Raw genomic sequence first — 6,111 nt, forward strand, 5'->3', positions numbered from 1 at the left:
TTTCTTCTTTCAGTACGATAGGACTTGTAGTATACATCTTTTTCTGCCTTACTTTTTTCAAAACACTTAACTGTTAATTTCTGGGCTATATAAATAAATTTGTCAGGGCCAGAGTTAGTGACAGTGCTCATATAGTGGCACTTACTAGCAGATTTCATTCATGCATAAACATCAAATTATTTGAACTATCTTTTTCAGCAGGCTAAAAGATATACTTTTTTTTTTTTTCATAATGTAGCCTACACTCCCCTTAATGTAGACTAAGATATGATATATAAACAGCTTTCAAGTACACACACACACACACACACACACACACACGCAGTAATAATTATAATATTATTTACATCAATAGATGTTTAAGTATCTGTAACTTAGTTCTTAGGAAGCCAGAACTATTTTACTGCTCCAAAGGAATACTATTCTTTTGGGAAATCTACTTGAATTATATCTCTTTTGTCTTAAGTAGTACTTTTGCCTCAGTTTGTATAATACATTTTTGTTTTCAAATTTCATATCCTTGACAAGAGCTAGGTTTTCAGGGTTCTGTGATATTTCTACATTGTCGATTAGCCTAGCAATTATTTCTTTGCCAAAATTTACTCTTTAATTCATAAAGTAGGAATTCAATTCAGTGTTATTTAAAACTTTCCACCAGAATTTCTTGTGTATTTCTTCTTCGTGTGCATAGTGATGATATGGTCCCTGCAGCTGCCTTGCTGAGTTTTGACTTGCTTAAAAACAAGTTTGATATAAGATTGTTGCCAGAGGGGAGGTGGCCAGATTGTCTTCTTAAAGACAACCCTCCTGGTAACATCACTCTTGTGCTGTCTTCTCGTGGTTCTTGTGGTAAGGGTAAGGCCTAGGGGAACAACTTGGCCTCCACCTGATTTTCTTCACTCTGGGAAGTGGCTGTGGACCAGGCCTCTCCCTTGCTTTTAAAAATGTTTAATTTAGGCTGGGCGTGGTAGTTCACACCTGTAATCCCAGCACTTTGGAAGAATCATTTGAGGCCAAGGGTTCAAGACCGGTCTAGGCAACATAGTAAGACCCCCATCTCTACAAAAAATAAAATTAGCTGGTTGTGGTGGTGTACATATGAGGCAGGAGGATTGCTTGAGCCCAGGAGTTTGAGGCTGCAGTGAGCTGTGATTGCACCACTGTACTCCAGCCTGGGTAACAGAAGAGAGACCTGGTCTCTTAAAAAAAAATCCCATGTGTGGTAAACTCACTTTTTAAAAATTTTTTTGTATTCAACAAAACTATTCTTTTAATAAAATTTTCATGTATTTTTGAATTTCCCAAAAGTAAATGTCATTTAGATTTCTCATTTAGATATTAGTTGTCCTGTGTCATTTTAGATAGAGGTTGCTTTTTGGTAAGCAACTTCTTGAAGTATCATGAATTATTGTGTAGAGAGAGGGGGAAGGGCAAGGGCAGTAAGGTTTCCACGGAAAAGGAGACTACTGTCCTGGTTTAACTAGGACAGTCCTGGTTTTTGATGAAACATCTGAATGGATGTGTACTCAAGAGAATTGTGACCTAAGAAATGCCTTTGGTTTTGATTTCTGCTGAAAACAGGATGGCAGAGGAGCTGCTGTGTACTCTCCCCAGACCAGTGCTGGTGTTTGGGAAGGGTATTCAGGTCCAGGCTCTGCAGTCCTAGATGTTTGGGGTTGCATTGGTGTTGTTAATGGATTCACTGCATTCTTTGTTAACATCCAATTCTCTTGTCAAAAACTAGAGCCAGTTAGAGCTCTGTCTGACAAGAACCACTCTTGTTAGTAGAACTCTAATTTCCAGCATGGCATTTTGTTTTTCAAGTGAAAATAAGTATGTTTTTGTGATTGTAAAGTCGTGTGCTGCTTATAAAAATTTGAGCAGTACAAAAAAGCATAAATAGGATGATAAAAATACCTAAAACCCCACCATCCAGAGATAATCACCTTTAATATTTTTCATAATGAAAAGTGATAGGCATTGGGATCTTTTTTTTTTTTTTTTTTTTGAGACAGAGTCTCGCTTTGTTGCCCGGGCTAGAGTGAGTGCCATGGCGTCAGCCTAGCTCACAGCAACCTCAAACTCCTGGGCTCAAGCGATCCTTCTGCCTCAGCCTCCCAAGTAGCTGGGACTACAGACATGTGCCACCATGCCTGGCTAATTTATATATATATATATATTTAGTTGTCCAGCTAATTGCTTTCTATTTTTAGTAGAGACGGCGTCTCGCTCTTGCTTGTGCTGGTCTCGAACTCCTGAGCTCAAACGATCCACCCACCTCGGCCTCCCAGAGTGCTAGGATTACAGGTGTCAGCCATCAGCCCGGCCTATTGGGATATTTTTAAACGTTGTGTTACAAACAATTGTGAGATGAAGAACACATGCACAGCATGGCACTTTTTATTTCTGTAACAACTATTGAGCTTTACTTCACATATCATACACTTTATCTGTTTAAAAGCATACATTCAACTGGTTTAGGGGTTCACAGGGTTGTACAGCCATCACAATTTTAAAACATTTTCATCATACCAAAAAGAATGCCATAACCTTAGGTCATTACCTCACCCCCACCCCACCCCCACTTCCTCCATACCCCCTAGCATCTGGCAACTGCTAATCTCATTTCCGTTGCTGAAGATTTGCCTGTTCTGGACATTTCATACAGATGGAATCAGACAAGATGCGGTCTTTTTCGACTGGCTTCATTCATTTGGCATAATGTTTTCAAGGTTTATACATCTTGTGGCATTTATTGTGCGTGCCATTTTGAAAAGCAAATCTTAGTAAAAGGCATGTATTCATGTATCTAGGCATGCTTTCAAAGTTGTAATTGGCTCTTGTTTTAAAGTTGTATGAGTGTGGTATAAAGTTATAACTGAATCTTAAGAATTTTTAAGGCAAAGTGATTAAAATCAAAGCAAAAAGCCTTTCTCAATTCTTTACTCAAAAAAAAAATCAACATTTTAAAACTTGGTAAATTATGTAAAGCAGATTTTCTGTGCCAGATTCAATGTAAATAGAGACGAATGCTTGGCCAAATGGTGAACTCTCTGAGATTTATTCTCTTAGTCCCCAAGTTCCATTTTCATGTCCGGAATCACCCTACTTCCATTTCCTTCATTTTTTCCACCCCTAAAAGTATTAGAGTATTAGAAACAGCGCCTTTTGTGTTTCTCTTAATTGTTTTTTCTCTTACAAAAGTAGGAAAAAACAGACGTGGTCTTGAAAGTCTGTTTTATTCTTTTAGAATAAAAACTTTTTTCTTAGTTAAAGGAGATTGAGTTCTTTACATGCAGATAAGGGAACACAATTGTGTGTTTCCTTAAAATGATATACCACATCATTGAATGCGCCTGCCATTGCCTGTGGAGTTGGATAAATTTATCATTTTACCCCCAAACTTCAATGTTGTAGGTCTGTTTTCTCTCTGTTGCCCACTCCCATCTATAATAAAAGAAACCAAAACAAACTTCCTTTCTTACCCAAATATAAGTTTAGACCTCTTTGCCTAATTTTAATATTGTACTAAAGCTTTTCTCCTAAGTCTTCAGGTAGATTTTTCATATTTCCTAAAAAATTTGATATTACCTAATTTTATATTTATGCTTACCTCCTTTCAAATCTTTTGAAGTGGCTAATAGGAAAAAAGCATATATAATAAAACTTGAGGGAAAAATTTCTAGTGAAGGAGAAGTAACTTAGTTATTATCTTAGGTGTCTGGGGACTAATAGTAACTCTAATTGAGTATTGACTGTCAGAAATGTCTAGTTGGTACAGTAAATAGAAGCACACCAGTTAGCCAGGAGAAGAGTATCAGAGGCAGAAGGCATGTGCACATGTAGCAAAGGCCCCCCAGAGGGAGGATCATATAGAACATCTAAGAAATTGAGACCGGCGTACCTGGAGCACGGAGAGCAACAAGGCATGTATTGGGTGAGATAGGCAGCGTTCACATCGTGGGGAGAAAGCACTGGATTTTGATATTTATCTTAAAGCAATGAGAAGTAGTGGAAGAGATTTTACTAAGGGGAATGGTTTGATCTGGTTAGTTATTAAGGTATCAGTAGCTGCTATGGCATAGGGGACAGAAAATAAGATTAGAATGGACAGTTTAATTAGGTGATGCTATTGTAATGGTCTAGGCTGATGGTCTCTCACTTTTTCAGCATACCCCCTAATTCCTGTGTTTATTGTTTTCATATATGTATCTACACACACATGCATACACACACTTTGGTGTTGACATATTACATATATTAGGGGAAAAAAAGTAAAAATGATGAGTAAAATTAACAAATAGAAGTGCTACTGTTTTCTTCCCTGCCTTGATATATATTAAACTTCTGGGATATTTGTAGCCCGTTTTGAACACTACTAAATAAGAGATCATGCAACAAGAACAGTGGCAATGGAGATAGTTTGGAGAAAGAAATTAGGAAGTTGCATTGACAGGACCTGTAAATTGGTTAAATAGGAGTAAAAGAGCAGGAAGGGGTGAGGAAAATCCTATATTTCTAGTTTTTGTAACTGAATAGGTAAGAGCACTGATCAGAGAGTTAGCAAACATTCTAATAAGCTAATCGTGTTTGTTAACACAATACTTCTGGAATGTGGTGCCTTCTCTGAGCGTATACTTAGTAATGCCTTTAGTAACAAAGGGTAGGGGCATGGTAAGGTGATTCGATGGACAGGTCTTGATCTGTGGTCAGAATTAGGAAGCAGAGAAATGAATGTGGGTGGGGACAAGGGTTACTTTTGCCTTTAGAAGCATTAGGATATGGCAGGATTGGTAAATAACAGGCCCCTTAACTTTAGTTGACTCTTCAAGTTTCTTTAGCTAGAGACAGCCATTCATTCCACAAGTAAATATGAATGACTTACTGAACAGACAGTAGACTGAGGAACACAGTAAGACTATTGCCAGTGAGCCTTATAAATTACCAGCAATTTATCAACTGTTAGCAGTCATTTCCATATTTGCTTAGAGGGGTATAAAATACATTTGAGACCATAAGTTGGGAGAGGATTGTAAGAAACGAAGGAGTAGAAAAACCCAATCTGTATACAGTTTTGCCTAAGATTGAGTAAAAAAAAATAAGGGAAGTTCTTTATGATGGTATTTTTTTCATGTGTGGCTATAGATGCATGGTGCTCTATCTCCTGAGATACATAGAAGTTTTCTTTTATTAAAAAATATATTTTAGGCTGGGCGCCGGTGGCTCACGCCTGTAATCCTAGCACTCTGGGAGGCCAAGGCCGGCTGATCGTTTGAGCTCAGGAGTTCGAGACCAGCCTGAGCAAGAGCGAGACCCTGTCTCTACCAAAAATAGAAAGAAATTAATCGGACAGCTGAAAATATATAGAAAAAAATTAGCCGGGCATGGTGGTGTGTGCCTGTAGTCCCAGCTACTCGGGAGGCTGAGGTAGGAGGATCGCTTGAGCCCAGGAGTTTGAGGTTGCTGTGAGCTATGATGACGCCACGGCACTCTAGTCCCAGCAAGACAGTGAGACTCTGTCTCAAAAAAAAAAAAAAAAAAAAAAGGCACTGCTAGGAACTAAACGAAGCACTCAAGTTTGAAGACGATGATGACGATGATGACGATGATGATGTGTTAGTTCCTGTGCTTGGACTGCATCTACTGTAAGCATGACCCAAGGACTACACTAATCTCCTTAAATGCCACGTCCAGTGTTAGTTTGTACAGAGCTGTGGCTGGAAAGAAAAACCAAACCCTCCAAACACCTTTTCACACGAAACGCTGCGAAGCCTGGCCCCTCACAGCGACTGCACAACTGGTTTGAAAGCCAAGGCAGGCCCTCTTAAAATATCATTCTACTGATTTCGATCCACTTTTCCAATTTCCAGAACCACGTTATTCTATCCTGTTGACCACCCTTCCAAACGTGAATAGCATGCCTACATTTTTTGTCCCAGTCACTTTAAAATGATAGATCCAAGGGCCTGTGAAGCTGCCTCGTGAACTGGAGCCCACGTCCTGTGTCCACTGACACTCTGGAATGTCATTTATCTGGGCGTGGACCTGAAACTCACTCGAAAGTGCTATGTTCCTGTCTCTTAAGTTATTCTCAGTTATAACCCTCTATCA

At 38.9% G+C, this 6,111-nt stretch overlaps 1 protein-coding gene across 1 annotated transcript in view; it reads left to right on the forward strand.

Annotated features, from left to right (window-relative positions):
• The window catches only part of ENAH (enabled homolog (Drosophila)), a 72,906-nt gene that overhangs the window by 24,109 nt on the left and 42,686 nt on the right, over positions 1 to 6,111 (forward strand). The window lies entirely within an intron of this gene.

Source organism: Propithecus coquereli, unplaced genomic scaffold, assembly GCF_000956105.1.
Source record: "Propithecus coquereli isolate 6110/MARCELLA unplaced genomic scaffold, Pcoq_1.0 Scaffold205, whole genome shotgun sequence".
Classification (NCBI taxonomy): Eukaryota; Metazoa; Chordata; class Mammalia; order Primates; family Indriidae; genus Propithecus; species Propithecus coquereli.